General features: G+C 40.5%; 1 protein-coding gene across 4 annotated transcripts in view; it reads right to left on the minus strand.

Annotated features, from left to right (window-relative positions):
- The window catches only part of LOC144292608 (uncharacterized), a 125688-nt gene that overhangs the window by 58477 nt on the left and 45809 nt on the right, over nt 1–21402 (minus strand). For 3 of the 4 annotated variants that reach the window (XR_013359996.1, XR_013359998.1, XR_013359992.1), the window contains exon 2: nt 20233–20339. The exons of the other annotated variant lie outside the window; for it this stretch is intronic. The gene's annotated coding sequence lies outside the window, so the exon portion shown is untranslated. The remainder of the gene's footprint in view (nt 1–20232; nt 20340–21402) is intronic. 4 annotated transcript variants of the gene reach the window in all.

The following is a 21402-nucleotide window of genomic DNA, read 5'->3' on the forward strand; positions in this document are numbered from 1 at the left end:
TCTCCTTCTCTTTCTCCTTCTCCTTCTCCTTCTCCATCTCCTTCTCCATCTCCTTCTCCTTCTTCTTCTTCAAGATTTTATTTATCAATTTGACAGAGAGCACAAGCAGGGGGAGTGGGAGACGGAGAAGCAGGCTCAACGTGGGGGTCAATCCCAGGACCCTGGGATCATGACCTGAGCCAAAGACACCCCTGCTGTAAGTTTTCTTAACTTAAAACATAAATCTTGGGTGAAAAATCACATAACAAGCTACCTCTGAGGTAGAGTCATCATCTTAAATAAAGACCTGGCACCAATAATCAAAAATAAGAGATAAAGTCAATGGTGAGGTCAATAATTTGAATCTATCCTTAAATAACCAAAAGATATTGATGAGATTATCTTTGATGATAAAGGTTTCACAGAGAAGCAAATACCCAAAAGAGGTGAAGGACCGGGCCCTACAGATAAATGGCCATAAACACTGGCCAAGCATTTAAGACACCTTTATTTAAGGCTTCTTGACGTCATTACAGAAAGCTTCTAAATGAACAAGGATATTCAAACTTCGGTTCCTAGAGACTATATGAAATCAGAAAATGTATTTCATAACCGAAGTATTTGTAATGCATTCTGTGATTTTCTTTGCAAACACGACTAAAATAATAGTTTGAGTCCTAATGACTGCTCCATATATGCCAATCCCAACATAGCTAATTAGCAGCAAGCAAACACTCTACACTTGACATTATCTCTTTCACCAATGCTCCAGGTTGTTGTTAGGCCCAGATTGATTTGGGAGCAATTAATGTTTTTGCAGTATGCAAATCTAGAGTTGAGTTCACTAGATTTCTACTGGCAAATACTAGCTAAAGCAGGGTCCTCTGTCTATTATCTTTCCCAGAACACCTTCATAGCATGAATTTAAGAAACAGCAAGCTCCCAAGTTGGGTTAAATGTGCACTTATTATTGAAGAGACTTGAAATGCCTTGAAAACACTACATGAATTCATCTCTCTTCAAGCTACAGACTTCCCAAGACTGAAATCTTCAACTTCCCTCCAAACTTGCCTCCTTCAGTCTTCCCTAGTTCTTCTCATCTCCCTTTGGGGATTGGAGAACAGTCATCTTTATCTATTTATCCCTCCCTTCTCACATACAATTGATCATCAACACCTATAGATTGCTAAAGTAAATCCTTAGTTCTCAACTGCATGAATGCATTACCCATTCAACTGGCCTTCTTGCCTCTGGTCTTCCCATGATTGGATCAATTATTCTTTTATGCACTGTTATCAACCGTCTCTCCGTCCTTTAGCTCTATCCTTTTAGCTATAAGATTAAAGAAAACCCCAATCTGTTGTGCTTCTGTTTAAAGAATTTCAATGGCTCTTTATTTTCCACTGAATTAAATGTAAATCCCTCAGGCTAAGATTTAAGGTCCTCTCTAACCATGCCCCCACCCTGACTACCCAGTCTTACCTTCTCTTAGTTCACTTCAGTATAGAAAGCAGCAGGTGTCGTATCTACTAAACACCTGTAATCTTCCTCTTTAAGTCCACAGAGCACGTGTGGTATTAATAAATTCATTTATTCATTTATTTGACAAATAGTCATTTATTGCATAATATGTGCTAAACATTGTTTTCAGAGCTGGAGGTACAGCAGCGAAAAAAACAAAGGCTCCTGTCCTCGTGGAACTTATGTTCTTGTGGGGACAGAAAATAAATTCAATCAACAAGACAAATATGTTAGCTACTGATAAGCACTAAGAAGATGAGAAAAGCGAGAAAGAGAATTATGGATTATTGAGGTACAGTTGGCTGGGGTGAGCTCATAATTTCAAATAGGATGTTCAGAAAAGTTTCACAGAGAAGCAAATGCCCAAAAGAGGTGAAGGACCGGGCCCTAGAGATAAAAGGATGAAGAGCACTCGAGGTGGGGGGAGAGCAAATGCCAAGACTTCAAGTGAGACACTGTTTGGCTTACCACAGTGAGACTGTAGAAATATAGTGAAAGGGGTAGATGGAGACCCCTTGTTTTAGGACTAAACTTTTACTCTGAACACAAGGAGAAGCCACTGGAGTGTTTTCAGGAGAGGAGAGGCATGATCTGACATGTTTTAAGACAATCACCTGGATCAATATATTAAAATTAGACTGCAAGAATCAAAGCGAGAATTGATAATGATGGCTTGGACCAGCATGGGTCCAAGTGGGGTAGTGCTGGTGGGAAAAGTAGTCAGCCTCTTGGTACCACTAACAGGATATGGAACATAAGAGAGAAGGAAAGGGTGACTCCAAGGTTTTTGACCTGAGCAACTGGAACACTGCTGTCCAATAGAAGAAATACAGTGGAAGCCACACAAGTAACTTCTAATTTTCTTACAATCACATTTACAAATGTAAAAGGACAAAGATGAACCCAACTCTTAAAATATAGCTTATTTAGCCCAAAAAAACAAACTATTATTCCACAATTAAGCAACATAAAAATTATTAGTAAGAGATTTTACATTTTTTTCAAACTCTCCGAAATCTGGTGCGTATTTTACATTTACGGCACATTTAGTTCAGTCTAGTCACATTTAAGTGCTCAACAACCACATATGGTTAGTGGCTACCATACCACGATTGTGCAAAACTAGAATGATGAAGTGTTTCTTTCTTTTTTGTAACAGGAATACTAAAAGTAATGGGGATATTACTTATAGCTTAAATTATAATAGCAAGTCATGGGTGGCAATCCAATATTCACTCATAAGGAGAGTTAACAAATTATGGTATAACCAAGTAGCTCCTAAAAGCTATGTTCCTGAAGAGTATTTAAGAGTATGCGAAACATATCCATAAATACTGGGTAGAGAGGGGTTTGGGGGAGGGCCAGAAGAAGAAACAGTGTTCACAAAATGATCTCATGATTAAAGAAGAGAAATAAGTGTGCACACATAAACGTGGAAACACATATGTCAAAGTGTTAATATCGATCATTTCTGGAATAACTGATGGAGGAAAAACTGTAGGAAGAGTAGCTTTGACAGAGGAAGACAATGAGTTTTGAACGTACTACATTCAGGATGCCTATTACATACCCCAAGTAGATATGTTGCCTAGAGTCAAGAGAGAGATTCTGATCAGTAATAGGAATCTGGGAACTGTCAATGTACAGATGGAATTTAAAGGCAAGAGATCACATGAGATCACAAAGAAAGTAGCTCTCAACCCACAAAAAAAAAAAAAAAAAAAACGGGACCAAAGACCGCGTGCTACAATATCCAACTTTCAGACTAAAGAAGATGATGACGAACCAGCAAACAAGACAGGGAAGAAAAGCAAGTTGGGTTGAAAGACAACCAGAAGAATGTGCTACATGTAGAAGCAGAGAATGACCACCTCTTTCCAAGAATGCAGCAAGTCACATCCAGGGAGAACTGAGAACTGACCAAGATACTGGCACTTCTGAAAGCCAGTCATGGTTCTAATATGAGCAGTTTGGGTGAAGAAGTGGGTTCTGGAAGAAGTGGATTCAAGACAGAGTGAGAGAAAATGAACTGCAGAAAAAAAATCATGGATCACACTTGAGCACTCTGCTATGAAAGGGGGTGAAGAAATGCAGTGTTTGTATCAGTGTGGAATTGTATTTCTGCATTCTCATCTTATCTCTCCCACTCTAATGTGAGTTTCTTAAAACAAGGGAATGCCTTGATTCTCCCAGCCCAGTACTACTTTTTGCGGCAAAGAATTAAAAATAGGTGCCTAGGAGTAATTATCATCATTTAACACAGGCTGGCATACTGAACGCTGAGGTAAACCAATGGATTACATCAGAGTTAATTCACGATTCAGATCATCAAATGGCGAAAACCTTGACTCAGGGTAAACACCTCTGAAAAGTAACTGCAATCTGATAATTACTGGCTGTCACAAAGCCTAAGTATGAATTTCTTGGTGAAAGCTTTTATCAAAAAAAAAAAAAAGCTTTCATGAAGAATGCTCTTTTTCTTTTTGCCAAATCCCAAGTTTAAAACTGACCACTCATTTCTTTGACATTACTGCAAAGATGACAAAATCCCAAATACCAAAACCTCAGGCAGATAACCAATGAGTTATCTGCTATGACACAAAAAGACCGTAGACTGTAAACCAAATCAATATGGGAGACTGTTACAATGAAGAATATGGTGACTACAAAAATCCATTATCCTTTAAACTTCCAACATTTTACTAAGTCTGGGCAAATTCCAAGCTATTGTTTCTAAACAATCAGCCTTTCAACAATAGTTCAGTCTTCCTGGAAAATCCTCATAGAGCCAACATATTAGGAGGTAATTCTAGACAACTATTAATCAAGTTTAATATATGCTGCTTATTAGCATAAAAGTATCTGCCTCCTTAAGTTCCATTTAGAAAACACAAGTCCTTTCTAAATAGGAAGTAGAGAATTCATTCTATGACGCTAGCACCTGGGATTGAGAAGAATGATGGGCAGAGAATGAACAGGCCAAAGGAATAGTTGCGGTGATCTCGAAGACATGTCAGGTCCAGAGGTTTTTAAACTCGGGTTTCAGCCATTTCAGAAGCTACACCGGGAACTCAGTGCAGAAATTTCAATGTGTGAATACGACAGTCTGTTTTGCTCACCACAAAATGCCTTAGGAAACCCTCGAAGTAATTCTGTTGGTGCTGCTTCTTTACCTCATCCTATTGACGTCACAAGACTCCAATTTCTCAACACAATCACAGTGCTCTAGTTCAGTGCCCCTTTTCCTGGTTTACAAATTCTAGCTTCAATTTCTTCCCACTGTTACCACCCATGTCCCTTCCTTCCTTACCACTCTGTCCTTTAATTTCACCTGCCTTCCACCCCCAGAAGGAGATTCTGAGAAGCAGACAACCAAGGCTCCGCCGTAGGAGCCAAGGAGGGGCATAGGCCTAGGTGTGCAGCACCACGCTTTACACTCCAAGGGCTTCAAGAAACAGGAGTGCGGCTGCTTACACTGAGTTAGAGGGAAACTAAAGGAAGATGCAAACCGCAGTAAAGAGAAGAACTAACCTCTGGAGTGTCCAGTGTCAAGTGATTCCCTGTGTGTCTGTGTGTGCATGTTGCACGTGTAGGTGTATGGGAAAGACAGCCTACGACAGGAGAAATACAGAGAAAGTAGAGTTTTGAAAGTCAGGCAAGTAGGAATAAGAAAGGGAGGGGCAGATAAAAATCTTAACAGCTTAACAATAGGTCTGCCACCAAGTAAATGCATCAATTCATTTCGTATTTTAGGAAAAATGTGCTCTTCGGTAGAACGTAAATAAGATGACTTTATCAAATTCCAACTGGACTTTGCCACTTGGCAAAAATTACCATGAAAATAAAACCAACCACGAGAGTTATTAAATGATAAGAAAGTTCCTTTCCGTAAGTAATTCCTCTCTGAGCTGAAAACTCCTTGAAATCCAAGGTCACGTCGTCCTTCATTAATCCGGCATTGTGTTTAGTGCACCATCATGCACGTGAAGGCATTCAATAGTAATTACTGAGATTGCATTTTGATTGAAGAGGACACGAGTGACCTTTGCCAATAAAGGGAAGCAAGGCCGCCTGACTTCTAGCATACTCCAATATTCCAACTGGTAAGTCGTATTCATCTGTCACTTTTCTTTAAGACTCTTGGAAAAATGTTGAGCTTAAATTGCGGCATGTACTTGTTATCAGGTTTCAATTTCACAAAATCATTGGTGAGCTCATTCCCTTACTTACGACTACTGAGGCTGCAGGCCGGTCTGCAGTGGCCTCCCCTCCCCTGCATCTTTGGTGTGGCAAAGAAGCACCTGAGAGCAGCTCTATTTCCCATCACTAATGGAAGATGGAAGGCAGGGGCAATGGGGCCCCATCCTATGAGCACACTACTGTGAAAAGGAAGTCCCCATCCTGTCATTCTAGGCTTTATCCAGCACCCCAGCTTGAAGTCCTCCTACTGGGAGGACCTACAACTTGTTTGTGACAGAAAGGAAGGGTTGGGCCTTGAGTGTCCTAACCCAGGCCCGGGGTAGGGGGTGAGGAGGGCAGCTCAACAGCAGTAGGGTGTATAAACAAAGACTGATTTTGATTTGGTGGCCTGGGCAGGCCAGACAGGCCTCAGGGCAGTGGTGGCTGCAAGCCTCTTGATCAGGGAGGCTATGAAATACAGCCTTTCCCGCGTGAACAACCACTAGATAGGAAAATCAGCACGTAGGGGCAGCCCCGTGGCTCAGCGGTTTAGCGCCGGCTTCAGCCTGGGGTGTGGTCCTGGAGACCTGGGATCGAGTCCCACGTCAGGCTCCCTGCGTGGAGCCTGCTTCTCCCTCTGCCTCTCTCTCTCTGTGTGTGTGTGTGTGTCTCTCATAAATAAATAAATAAAATCTTGAAAGAGAGAAAGAAAGAAAGAAAGAAAGAAAGAAAGAAAGAAAGAAAGAAAGAAAGAAAGAAAGAAAATGAGCATGTGGACAAAAACCTGATTGGGTTACAGGCACAAGGAGAGTCAATCAGATTAATACAGCCCGCACCAAAGAGCCATAACTGCCACCCACCTAGATTTTAAGGCCCAAATGGCGACCCTCTCGGGCCCCCTCCCCCTTCAGGATCTTTGTACTATGGCGGATAAACTATGTTTTGCTGCCCACCACTCTGCGTCTGTCTGGCCTACCTCTTCCTTCTTGGAAGCAACGTGACCAAGAACCGTGGGCACTAAAGGAAGAGAGAGCCTGTCACATCATGACTGTGGCTGAAACCCAGGGAACCAACCCCCTGCCCCCAACACAGGCTTACTCTTTGTGAAGTCATCTAGGACACAGTAAGCACCAAGTATGGGGAATGGTTCCCTCCCTGCCTTCCCACCTCCTGGCTGGTCCTGCACTGCAGTGCTCACAACAGCCCCCGACAGAAGATGCCAAGCCTCTGTCCCTGTGTCTCAGTGCCCTTGAACTACTGCGGCTCCACCTTGGTTCTCCCTATCTGCCCCAGGCCACAGACTGGGTGCCCTCTGCTCCCATCAATACTCACTCTAAAGCAGGAGTTGATGAAAAAGACTGGTGGGCCAGTTACATAAAATCTTGCTTCCATAGCAGTAGTTGAGAGAAATGGGGGCATCCCACACATTAAAATAACAGAACTTTCTTCATAGATACTTCAATAATTGCTTTTCTTTTTGCAAGTCTTGCCCATTTTAAGTCAGATTAGCACAGCAATAAATTAAAGGAAAACAAGGGAATGCAAGGTCAGTGAGAAAGTGAGTAGAGCTTGAGGTGGTTCTCTGATCTACAAAGCCTTCAGAGAAACAAAGGTTTGCGATAACTTTCTAGTTCCATCATTTCTTTGCTGATTGCCTTTACTCCCTTTCCCTGCAAACATCCCCCTAGCAATAAAAATGAGCTAGTTTTCAAAACAGCCCATGAGAAATCATAACAATCTTTGAAGTTTTCATTTTGAAGTCTCCTTCCACCTTATCCACCATTCACTGACCACATATGATTCAGAACCTCAGAACTCTCATCTCCATTAATTAGCTCCTTTATCTCTGATTTCTCTCAAAGATAAGCTTCTAAGATAATTTTTGACAAAGTTAAAGGATCAGTAAAGCAACTGAGCCAGTTCAAAATGATTTAAAGATTAAATAGTCTTCTATCAGAGAAGACAGCTGCTCCGTGATTTTTTTTTCAAGGAAACAGAGAGATTTAATCTCTAATTTACTGTAGCTGGGGAAATTCAGTATTAAATCGAATACTGTGTGTGTGTGTGTGTGTGTATATACATATATTTTTTAATATTTAAAAGTTTGGATTTCCTTCATCTATATTAGCACTTAAAAAACACATACTCTTGATAAAAGAAACTAAACATTGAAGTGAGTTTAATATGTACATAAAGGAAGAAACTACCAACTAAATATATATTTTTGTTTATAGAGGCATTTCCTACAAATGCACAGTTATTTTGTTGTTTATCAAATTGTCTAGCTGATTTTGATTTGCAACTTCATTGTCAACCAACATCTTCCTTTTGGTAATGATATTTTTATTGACAAATAAATTCCATGATGGCATAAAATGAGATTATGCTTTTAAATAGAATCTTAAGGTTCTTGTACTTCTCTAGTGCCAAAAGGACCAACAGTTACTTTATTTTTTTAAAGGTTATTTATTTATTTATTCATTCATGAGAGACACAGAGAAAGAGAGAGAGGCAGAGACGCATGCAGTGGGAGAAAGCTCCATGCAGGGAGCCGGACATGGGACTCGATCCCAGGTCTCCAGGATCACACCCTGGGCTGAAGGCAGCGCTAAACCGCTGAGCCACCTGGGCTGCCCTCAACAGTTACTTTAAAAAAAAAAAAAAAAAAAGATTGTGTTTATTTATTGGAGAGCCCACAAGCAGGGGGAGTGGCAGAGACTGAGTAGGGAGCCGGACCCTGGGATCATGACCTGAGCTGAAGGCAGGTACGCCCCCCCCCCCCCATAGTTACTTCTTGCAAAGAAATGTGCCTTCCACAAGCTCTTGTCTTCTAAGCAAGGGTCCTAAAGTACTGTTCAATTTTCCTTAGAAAATGATTCCAAAAATAAAAGGAATATGAGCAAGAAAACACTTGGTTTTCCTTCTGTTCTCCCCCCCCGCCGCCCTTGGTTCCTTCCTTTTTTTCTTTTTTTCCTTCAGAGAACCACAGCAAAAATAATTTCTGGTTTTCTGTCCAAAAGTAATAGGCTGGAGTTGTTTCTCCTCTACATCTTTTATCATTAGTGTTTAGCAAAGAAGTCTTTAAGACTACTGCTAGGAATCTGGAAGATCCATGTGCCATGAACTGGCTCAAATCTGTGATAAAGACAAGAGGTGAACAAGAAAAGAAACTATCTTTGCAGCTGTTGACCTCAAGCCTAGTGTTATTGATGATGCTAACATTGTGCCTTTCCTAGGAAACCACGCACCCCCCAAATTCACGGCTGGGTCTTTTGACGGAGATGGCTTCAGGCCAGATCGATGAATGATAGTGTTATTCAAACCTCAGGGTTACTAGTGCCCACCTCTGGGTCTCTTCAGTTTCTAAGGAAACCCAGGCTGATTCACAAACGAGTTAACTAATGGAATTTTCACATTCCCAAATCAGCTTTGTTTAATTAACTTCATTTGACGTGAGCCTCTCACTAAAAATATTAAACTGAGAATACTGTCACTTTATAAGGCTCACATCTGTACCTTGGAGTTTTTTAAATGTTTGAGTTGGTGAAACATTTCTCTCATCTCTTTTTCCCTGATTAATTATGCAAGGGGCTGGCTGCACCCACCAAATTAGGTCAAAATTTCATAGGGTCTGTTGGCAATTACCAGTTTAACTTCCAGGTCTCGGTAAAAATATCTGATTTGTGGGGAGACCTGAGTGGTTCAGTGGTTGGTTGAGCGTCTGCCTTGGGCTCAGGTCATGATCCCAGGGTCCTGGGATCGAGTCCCACATTGGGCTTCCTGCAGGGAGCCTGCTTCTTCCTCTGCCTATGTCTCTGCCTCTCTCTGTGTGTCTCTCATGAATAAATAAATAAAATCTAAAAAAAAATACATATATATATATATATATATATATATATATATATATATATATATATATATTAGTCTGACTTGAGGATGTAATGTTGATAAAACCAGCCAGGCATTTTGTCATCTTTCTTTGGTTGGTAGAATAATGGTCTCTAAGATGCCTCTTTCCTAATCCCCAGAACGTGTGGATATGTTGCTCTACATGACAGAAAGGACTTTGCAGGTGCGATTAAGGTTAAGGACCTTAAAATGGGTTATAGGACTGTCCTGGGTTATAAAAACTGAGTTCTTGAAAAGTGGAGAATCTTTCTCGGTAGCAGAGAGCCAGAGAGGGCTGCACGAGGCCTCGGTCAGCACCTGCTAGCTGTAAAGAGGAAGGAAAGAGGCCATGGGCCGAGGAGTACAGGGCAGCCTGGAAGGTGGAAAAGACAGGGAAATGGGCTCTATGCTGTTCCTCCAGAAAGGAACCTAGCCCTCCTGACACTTTGACCCCGTGGTCCACGGAGACCTGTGCCAAGAGGTCAAGAGACTTCTAACCAACAGAGCTACAAAACGCTGACTCCCTATTCATTAAGCCACCGAGTTTGCAGTCATGTATTACAGCAACAAATGAAAACTAATACACTTTCTAGCTGTTGGATTGTTTTAATCCTTCCTGTTGTAGGAGGAAAGTAAACTGAAAGGTTGATTAGGAAAAAGCACTCATTATGCTTTATGTTGGCAAATCGAACTCCAATAAAAAAAAATAATAAAATAAAAAATAAAAAGGAAAAAGCACTCAGCTCCAACTAGGGAGTAGGCTGCCGTGAAAATGCAAAGGGGCCTGTGAAGGTGTGAGGGTCCAGGCTCCACGCCCAGCTTGGCCAGGACCCAAACAGAGCTGGGCAAAGCCCTTAACCAATCCCTCGCAAGCGGAGCCTCTTTCCTCTCACCAGAAAAAATGTTCACTTCCAGGTCTATGTTCTCCATACGGCTTCCTCTAATTCTTGTGGACGCTATCTTGATCTAGCTTGTGGTCTTTCTAGTGAGAACCAAAGTGATGCTTTCTCTGCCATGTTTCATCGGTTCCTACTGGTCAACTCTACCGACTTGCCATTTCCATATTTCAAGCAGGCACAAGTTTAAGTATCTGTAAGACTTAAAACATTCTTATTACGACATGAGAGCAAAATGAAAGCTCCCCTAAGCCAATTTTTAAAATCTCTGTGTTTCAAACTGCTTAGAAGTCCTTCTTGACTCCGGCATGAAAGAAACTGTAATCTTTACAGTCCCCCCTACATAAACTGCCACCTGCATCAGTTAAGTCAGCAGGAGAATATTTTCATGGATATCTTGAGGGTTAAAATATACAGAAGTATTTTTTTAATTATGCAGAGTTAGCTACTCAATAGATTAAATTATATCATCCAAAACGTTAATATAACGAGGTACAAGAATGTGATGGAACATAGCCTCGAATATAGCAGTTTTCTTTCCAACACAAGCATTTTAAAAGTGTTTCAATAAAAGGATTTTCAAAAGTATGGAAACTGTTTACACTGACTTAATTCTTTTTAATATTTAACCTACCATAATCTAAGTCACATAATATATATAGTAATGTGATTAGGTAATATGTAATATACATATTAATATGTAAGTATATCATAGTATCTCTACTTTCCAGGAACTTTTTTAAATACCAATTAACTAGCAAATTTTCAAACACGTAAATAGGCTTAAGTATTCTAAATATAGAGTAATTAAAAGTCAAAGTATCTTAGCATATTTTCAGAGTAGAAGAAACTCACAAATAAGCACTTATGATATTTAAGACAGATATTCTTCGGCAGCCCAGGTGGCTCAGTGGTTTAGCGCCTCCTTCAGCCCAGGGTGTGATCCTCGGGTCCTGGGATCGAGTCCCACATCAGGCTCCCTGCATGGAGCCTGCTTCTCCCTCTGCCTGTGTCTCTGCCTCTCTCTCTCTCTCTGTGTGTCTCTCATGAATAAATAAATAAAATATATATATACATATATATATATATTTTTTTTTTATTTATGATAGGCACGCAGTGAGAGAGAGAGAGAGAGAGAGGCAGAGACACAGGCAGAGGGAGAAGCAGGCTCCATGCACCGGGAGCCCGACGTGGGATTCGATCCCGGGTCTCCAGGATCGTGCCCTGAGCCAAAGGCAGGCGCCAAACCACTGCGCCACCCAGGGATCCCAATAAAATATTTTTTAAAAAAGACATATTCTTCACATACAAGTAACTAAATTTAAATTTTTTAATCTTTTTTTTACACTCTCTCACAACTGTATTTCTTACTGATTCTCTGTAGAAAGGTGAGTGAAGAGTATCACCATTCCATTAAGTTTCCCACTAAAACAAAGGAGGGTATATTCTAGAAGAGTCCAAAAATACAAGAAACAAAAATGCCACTTTTAATGGTCTCTCTAGAAATGGACAGACTAAACCATCTACCCACATCTCAAAAGAGCCAGATATTTACCTCCAACACAATAAAGGTTCAGTTACTTAAAAACTGGGGGGGGGGGGGAGGGGGGGGGATGGGATTCCCTACTCCATCCATTCTACCCTTAATCTTTTCTTCTCTTGCAAACCTATCCATTAATGAATTAATTAGAAACTGCTCTCACCTACCAACTTCATTTATACACAGCAGCATGTTCTGCATAGACACACTCAAGCAGTCGGGTGGGAATCCAGAAGAGGAAATAAATGCAAGATTAATATGGTCATATGGGCAGCACTCTCCTATTGCAGTGAGACTGAGAAGCAGGCTGCTAGGGAGAAACCTGGCTTGTGGGCCTCATCATTACTGTCTACTGATGAGGCATACTGTAGTAGAAGAATTGAGATAGAAAACTAACTTTAAAAAGGAAATATCTGTTCATGGATCTTCTATGTGAATGTTTGTAAGTGGTTCTAAAGTATTCTTGTCATAAAGCTGAACTCAGCTTGCTCATCTTTAAGAAGCATGAATATGTATTAAAAGAAAACTTTTTTTTTAAAGATTTTTAAATTTTATTTATTCATGAGAGACACAGAGAGGCAGAGACACAGGCAGAGGGAGAAGCAGGCTCTGTGCAGGGAGCCTGATGTGGGGTTTGATCCCCGGACCCCAGGATCACGCCCTGGGCGGAAGGCAGGCACTAAACTGCTGAGCCATCCAGGGATCCCAAAAGAAAACTTTTATAAAGCACTAATTTCATTTATCACAATAACGGGAGCAAATTGTAAGATATTTTGAAAAGCATTAAAAGTACAAAATAAGTATGAAATGACAGTTATTTATATACTTTAAACTTCATACATCTCCCTGTAACTGAATCCTTGTCCTATTATAATCTAAGTTTTAATTTCTCTAACATGCAAATTCTCCACGTAGCTTGGAGCTCTTTTCTAACATCTGCCCATGTCATCTTGACCTTTAAAATGTTAATATTTCCACTGGATGAAATATATAAAGTATCAATAAAAAATATCTAATTTGCACACTAAAAAAAAAAGCCCCATTTGTCCTGTGACACTTGTCAAAATATTTTAAGGATTTTATATATTTCAAATAATTTTAAATAAAAAGCTCTACTGTGTTTGCTAATGCTGCTTATCAAGGAAAGTAGCAAGCATTACATTGTGCATTCACAGTTATTTTTATAAGCCTGTCTCACACGCATACAGACACACACACACACACACTTTAGGTACAAACTGTAAGTCTATTTTCTAGGTAATGGGATGCAGTGCTCCCATGCACTAGGATTTCAGTTATTAGTGTATCTTAGAAAGAAGAAACCATTCATACACCTAAAACAAAATAACAGAGGCATTTGGTAATTCTCTGATATGCAAAACAAGGCACTTACCTCCCCTTTCTAGGGACGTCTGAAACTGAGCTGGAAACCGAGCAACGGGGAAGAGGGGCTTTATTGCGGGGTGAATCATCCCCACGTAGATGCTCTGAACAACCCCTGTATGCATACTGACATCATCAGGAGAGACTTGGAGGAAGAGGATACTATGGTAACCAAGCAATGTGCTGGGAGACAGAAGCCTTTAATTGCTTTGACAACTTCCTGGGGCTCCAGCTACCAGGCTTGGATTTGCTAAGTAGGAAGTGAAGGTTGTCACCAAAGTCACCAGAGTGTGACACACAGCAAGGGGACTGAATGAATTCTGAATCTTTCCATTGCGATGTGACTTTTTAATGACAAGCGTCATTATATGATTCCATCAGCAATATTCCTCTCACAGCTGAAGCTCTGACAAAGTCACAGGTCAGTAGAGGATGCTCCCAGGTAGCAACAGTGTCAGTGTTCAGAGAGGGCTCTTCTCCTTTAACAAGCAGTAATATTATGGCATTACGAACCTCCTCCTCCTTGAGGAGGAATACTTGATTCCCTTTGAAAAGAAAGCAAGAAAGCTCACATCTGTGCCTTCGGAGGTCAGGGAACTGATGACAATGAAAACGGATTCCATCTACTTCTCCAGGAGGCAGCAGCTGCCCGCTGCATCTATCTCCAAGCTCCAGTAAAGCCCAGCCAATACAGCACTTACCCAGCAAACACCTCCAGCGAAATGCCTAATTATGACACCCAGATAAAAATCAGAAGAAATCTGCTGTCTTGCTGCCACACGGTCTTTTTGACGATGAAGTCTTTTCTATCACAAGTGGAATTACTTCTACTTCTAACAACCCCTAAAACTACACATAATTGAAATCCCCCCTCTGAACTATATGTCCTCCCCTGCGTCTGTCACCCACGTTCATAGGAATACCACCCCTTTGAAAAATACCAGGTTTCCGGTCATTGCTTCCAAGAACAATGCTTCAGCATCAGACTGAGTCTGTGATGATATACCACGCTTATCCGATCAGCTGTGATGCTCTAATAAGTATATAATTTTTCATCTGTGCTGTAAAAACCATTGTTTTCTTCTCCATGAATATTGGATTGACATGTTTTTTAAACCACACCGTGGTCTAATTTTTCTAGTGCAAATACTGTAATTGTAAAGATAAGCAAGGAATTTGGCGGATCCTCTTTAAGATATTCATAACACAATAAAAAATGAAGGTTGTCATTCTGTACAGTATACTTAGATCTAAGCTATTTCAAAGAAACTATTATTATCTCTGTTTCAATTTAGATGAAGCTATAGGCCTGCCTTTTAATGTTTCCCTTGTGAGTAAACAGTGTACAAATGTGTGACGATAGTACTGCTTACAAAAATTGCAAAATAGGATACAACAACACCAGCTTGCAGTCTGGAAAAAAAAAAACTGGAGAATTTGAACATAATTGACAAGTTGGACTCTCCACTACTGCAAAGGTGAGGGACATTCGTGAGGGAAAAACAGTCAGCCCTCACAAAAACACAAAATTCAGGGTACCTTCACTTTGGTAAGAGGTAAAAGCTTTCCAACAAAATGGAATTATGCCTTCCCTCTCATGTGTTCTTCCCAAGATCCTCAGTTGGGAGAGGAAAAATATGCACATTTTATAAACATGAGAATATAAGTATATATGCAACATGTATATACATTATACGTGATAATATAGAGTGTATACGTATTATATAGGATTCAAATTTTAAAATAAATTTGTTTATGTGCCTTAATATGCACTGAAAAATGTCTGGAAGATACACACCCAACTGCAGACTGAGAGAGCACTCCGATTTTTATTTTATATTATAGTTTTAATACTTCTAAAAGATTTTTTCTTTTTTTTTTTAAGATTTTTTTCTTAACCATGGATATGAACTACTATTGTAAGTCAAAAAATGGGAATTCATCTCAATGTGCCTGAACTTGCCATTCTGGTTTCCTTGTTCTCAGAGAAGATCAGTGACCACTTCAGTGAACTACATCCCAACAGTCTAGCCAGATTACTTTAAGGTTGTTTTAAACAATGCTCAGAAGGGAGATGATCCACCTGTCTAAACAGAATTAGGATGGGAAAAGCAAATAAAGGTTATCTGGACAACACACACAAAAGCAAAAAGGTGTAGGACTCTTGCAGAGATGTGACAGTCATAAAGGAATAGTTCCACGGTAAAGCTAATTTGTTACTTTTTTTTTTTTTTTTTTGGTAAAGGTACAGTTGAACAAAGAGCCTATTCAAAAAATAAGGCCAAACCAAGAGATCTCTGACCAAAGGGCTAAGCGGAATATGGAAGACCACCAACAGGAACAGGAGCCAAGTGTCACGAGACAAATGGCCCCAGGTGGCCAGATTATGAGCCCTGTTAAAGATCCCTGCTTTAGAGAAAAGAAGCCTGAGCTCCCCAGCCTCCACTCCCTAATTCTGAGCTACACGGAGTTTTGTTCTCCCCTGAATCTATAAATCACATGCTCATCAGTATTCTATTTCCTCTTGCCACTCCAATACATTTTGTGATCAGTGCAGTCTCACCACCTCTTAGAGAAGACCATAAACTCCCTCCTAAATTGATGACTTTGTACAAAAATTGCCACCTCTTCCTTTGATCCCTAAGGATGGCACAGAGAGGGCCTGCGAGGTAAGCAGCACAGCACCTTGAGGAGGGGGAAGAAACCAACCAATAACACCACTCCACCAAGCTCTGATGTAGTCTTGCTAGATAACTGTACACTCTCAAACTTCAGAAGATCCACTTATTCCCCAGTAGATCCCAAGGCTTCAGATATCCAAACAATAGTCTAATTTCTCAAACTGAAAGACAACCGAAGTTAGATGAAAAATACTCTTTCATAAGGAAAACAGCATCTTTCCCGGAGAAGTCACCCCTTGACTACAAAGGATTATCAATCTCATCTAATCCCCACACAACCACCTGAATCCTTGAAGTTTTTAGGGTTCAACAAGGCCCTGGGCTTACCTTGTTTCTTAAACTAAAGTAAATTCGTGTTGGCAAGTACTGATTCGGAAGCAAACGGGAGTCAAAGTGCCACTTCTGAGGGGCTATTTGGCCAGGATTTCTAGAGCCTTGATAGTCGGCTACTGTGCCAGCCTACCTCCTCCCCCTAAGTCACTTTTCTGATGATAAGGAGAAAGGTTCTTAATCCTCTAAACCAGCTTTGCCTCATAATTTACATTAAATTTCTCCCTAGCCCAGATGAGCAACATTCTTGCCTCCTCTGGTCTTAACCCAACACTTTTCCTAATTCCAGTTAAGCATAATATAAGTACAAAAAACAATGAAAAATGGCAGTGGCATATGGGATTTTATTAGCATTTGGGTTTAAATTTGTTCATTAAAACAAATTCACACTGATTTAATTAAAAAAAAAAAAGTATCACAAGAACTTCCAAATCCAATAAGTGGCCAAATTTCAGTGATCTACCCCTTTTTTGTTCCAGAGATGCTCCCCTAGCTCAGTCTTCTGCATCGGTCATCCCAAAATGCTGTGGTCTCTGGTCTCCCTGACTGCAGCGTCTTGCTCACTCTTTTAATCATTCTATGCATCACTTTGTCCTTCATGGGTCATCACAAAACATTTTCTTACTATGATACCACAAAAAAAATCCAAAATCCTAAAAGGCTCCCCTGTGAGCCACTGAATCAAGTGCAGATTTCACAGCTCCGAAATAAACCCGTTTTTGCCAAAAAACAAAACAAAACAAAACAAAATTTTTTTTTTTGCTTACCTCCTTGAGCTACATGGAGCCAATAAGACAATCTGATACACTAATATGCCCTTGTCCTTTCCCTCCTGCAGGCCTCTGCTCTTACCCTCTCCTCTCCCTCCTCCTCCTTAAATCCCACGACCTACCTCCCTAATCCTCCCCCCACACACCACTCCTCCCGTCAAACCTAAACCCTACCAATCCTCCACAAACCCCTTCCACCTGGCATGGGTTCTTCCTCAGAAATACCAGTGTCCTCTACCTTACTAACTACATTTAAAACATTCGGTGGCCCAAATTATTAGCATGTATCTTATTTTCCTGCCCCATGGAATCTTCCGAAAGGTAGAGACAACGTCTACATTTGCTTCTTATTCTCTTTACAGCACTGTAACTTGCATTTGGCATTCAGTCAATAAATACTTCCGGGATAAATGAACAAAAAAAAATTATGTCCCAATTTTATTCATTTTCCAGAGTGTTTATGATTAAGTTATATCACTTAATTTTTGAAACAAGCTAGTAAAGGAGAAATTGGAATTTCACTTTTAGAAATGAAAATAAAAAGCAGAAGCTCAAAAAGGACAGCATGAGTTCTCCTGTGTCACACAGTCTCCAGGTTCCCTGATTCCCCAGCATGTCCCTCACCTGGACACCCACGGCTTCTCATGGCAGCCAGAAAGGGGGTGCCATCATCTTCCCTTTCCGTGAATCCACTGTTTCTGAGGAATTCGGGCCAAAATGGCCTTAATTTTTCTCTTCTACCAATGACCCATGGCACAGTCATTCATATGACCATAATATTCTCAAGTCAACCTATGAGGCTTGGGAGAAACACGTCTTGTTCTCTTCTTGGTATCTGGCTGCCACCAGAGAGGCTTCTGCTCCTGCTTCACCCCTCCTCAGAGTAGCTCATACTCTGGGCAAGACCCAGACTGTGCTAAACATCAGTTCCTCATTTTCAAAAGGGGAAGAACAATAGTACCACTTCACACTGTAGTTATGAAGACAGAGATAGGGCATAGACATCACAAATACTCGATAAAAAGTGGTTATTAAAATTAATGACAATGAACAAAACCACAGAGAATCAGATGATACCACCAACTCTGAAAGGCTTCCTTTGTATTCCAGAAAAGCGCTGTAATTTGGTCATGAGGAAGCAGAAACGAACCAACGCCAGTTTAAGAGCTTGAATAACCAAGTGGGGGGTGGGAGAGGGGGCTTAGTTTTTTTGGTGTTTAAAATGAGGGTGCTGGTCTTTCCCAGGCTAACATCCTATGTGCTATGAAGCATTCCGTAGCAGGTTTTTCATTTTTCTCCCCCACACAAATATTGGCCCTCTTTGGCAACCAAGCCCAGAGGAGTGCCCAATATGGGGATACTTTTCTCAGTTCATGTAACAGGCTGAAATTATTCAAAGTTTTGCCCAGAAATAATTTTAATTTTGCTTCCATTTAAAGATCCCAGACTAGATCTTTATACTACCTCTGAACTCACTCAAGAGTCAATTACTGTTTTCCCAAAGCCAAACACAGATTATAAAGCCTTCAATGTTTTGAATCTAAAAGTCAAAGGAATTATGGATGATGGCTTACTTTAATACCAAAAAGTTATTTCAACATTTCATGATTCTAATTTTGATTATAATTCCCGGAGGAAGCACTGGATTAAGTTCTAATAGACTTCTTCTAAAGAAGCCAGTTTAAAATAAATTCCCATTTTAGTCTCTCAATTAGTGGAACTTTAAATTACCTTTTCCCTAGAACAAATAAAGAACTTTGAAGGAAATGTAGAGCATTTGTATGAAGCACAGCACAGATATTGTTTTCATGAAATAAAAGGGAGCCTAAGAGGGGTTAAAGACGCCGCTGCAGCCTAAGAAGACCAACAGAGCTGAAAGGGTCTGATGGCAGGATGTGGGTTATAACGCTCCTGAATGAAATCCTTTTGTGCAAGGGTCTTGCAAAGGGCAACTAGGCAGGACTGTGTGTTTGGATTTAAATTAATCAACTGGTCAGTTCCACAATGCTAAGATTCCTTCTGTTTAACTGATTTAGGCAGGTTTACAGGCAGTTCCCAAATGATGTCAATAGCTTCTAAAAGGTCAAATGCAGCCGCACACACCAGATGCCCTAGAATGAAAAGCACCAATAACTTCGATCTCTATAATTTGCTGGGTGTGACTTATTATACTGTGGGCTATCCTTTTTTAATCAACTACCCTGGTTTTCTTTTTCTTTTTTTTTTTTTGCCCCTAAAGCTGAAACAGATTTATACATTTTAATGATATACCTATCTATCTACATTATAAGACTGCCTGCCTGATTCTACAGCATTTCTGGCTAAAAACAAACTAAATAGTCCAGCTTCGGCACCACATTTTTGCACAGGGAGCGGTAGGGGATGGGGCAGGAAAAAGGACAGCAGCGGAACTATTCCCGTCTGGTTAGTAGGAGGCAAGGACAACCAAAGCATTAGCGGTGCTATTAACACAAACTCACACACAAAAAACTATAGCTGTAACAATGCCACTGTCAGGTAATAAATGTTTAGAAAATAGCATTTATGAAAAAAGGAAGACCCACATCAGGTGGAAAATTCTATCTACCCACACCAAGTGGAAAATTCAAAACAATCAATGGGAGCCCTTTGGGAGCTTCTTTAAAATCCAGTGTTTCATTGTTTTTCCCAAGCAGGAAGGGGTTGAATGCATTCTTGTGAAATATTAATCATGCATGTCTTGGGCACTGAGTTGAGAAGGAAAAGGGAAGAGGTCAGCCAGGGATACTAGAGTTTAGCGATCAGGACCAGGTCTTGCCTAAAAATGCCATAGGAACAAGGACTGTGACCTAGAGACTTGAAGGACAGTCCAAGAACTCAGGAAAACCCCCTCCCGCCCATTAATGCCCCTGACCTTCAGGGGTGAAAAGGGAGGCATTCATTGTTGGACAGCTTCTTAGAGCACAGCATTTGTCTGAATCCCAGCTCTGTCACTCCCATTCCCTGTGATCTTGGGCAAGCTTTTCACCCTATCCTCCCTGGGCCTCACTTTTGTTATCTACCAATTAAGGAAAGAACATTCCTACCTCTGAAAGTTGCTGAGAGCACTTCCATGAACCAGTCTCAGTTTTAGGTAGTGAGAATATAGTGCTAAACAACGCCTACAAGGCCACTGCTCTCAGGAAGCGTGCATCTGGGTTGGGAGATAAAACAATAAAAAATTATATAAGTAATATAATTTTATACACATGAAAAGGGGCTCTGAAGAAACTTACAGGACGATGAGACAAGAAACTGACCGGATGGGAGGATGACTTAAGGACACATTTCTCAGAGAAACCTCAACCTCCAAAGAAACAATGTTCGAATCAGGAGAAGAAGCAAGATGCATCAAATAAATGGACAGAGGCTTCCAGGCCTCGAGAACAGGAGGAACAAAGGTCCTGAGACAGAAACGAGCTTATAATGTTCAAAGAAGACAAACTAGCCCCAACGTGGCTGGAGGACAGTGAGCAGTGAGCAGTCAGTTTAGATACGTGCCAGACAATTAAGGGAAGGAGCCAAGTAATAAATGAACTCATGAGTGGAGCTTGGGGCAAAGGACAGAGCTGGAAACGTAAATTTGGGACTCACCTACTTAACACAAATGGGAAACACCTACTTAACACCCAGCATGGTGCCTGAACATTAGATTATGGATAACTAATCTCTCTCTTCCCACTGTTTAAGCAACTGAATTGACATTTGCATTAGGGAGACTGTCAGCAAAACAGAAAGAGAGGGGACTGGTAGGATGGGATTAATTTAGGAAGAATGAATATACTTTACATTGACTGCCAGCTTCTACAAAATAGTAGGAGCTTCCTGGCGTTCCGTGTTGAGCAGGCTTCTGAGGCCAAGTATGAGCCTGTACAACAATGTGTTCCAATATATGCAAAATACATAAATGGTAGCATATTTCCAAGGCTCTAAAGAATTGGCAGTTTTTGTTCACTGTAAGTTTTATTTAAATTTTTAAATTTGGGTACTTTTTTCCTATAATGATATAAATTAGACAACATGACTATTTCCATTTTATAGTTAATAAACCTGAGGCTCAGAGAGAATAATTTGTTTGCCCAAAGTGACCAGCCTTCAAAGTCAAAACCGAGAAAATCTGGCCATCTCTAATTCTTGAGACCATGCTCCTACCCACGGTAACATATACATGTAAATTTGCTAAATAAGCTCCTTATTTGTATTCCCCTAACTGCACT

This window comes from Canis aureus, chromosome 2 (genome assembly GCF_053574225.1).
Source record: "Canis aureus isolate CA01 chromosome 2, VMU_Caureus_v.1.0, whole genome shotgun sequence".
Taxonomy (NCBI): domain Eukaryota; kingdom Metazoa; phylum Chordata; class Mammalia; order Carnivora; family Canidae; genus Canis; species Canis aureus.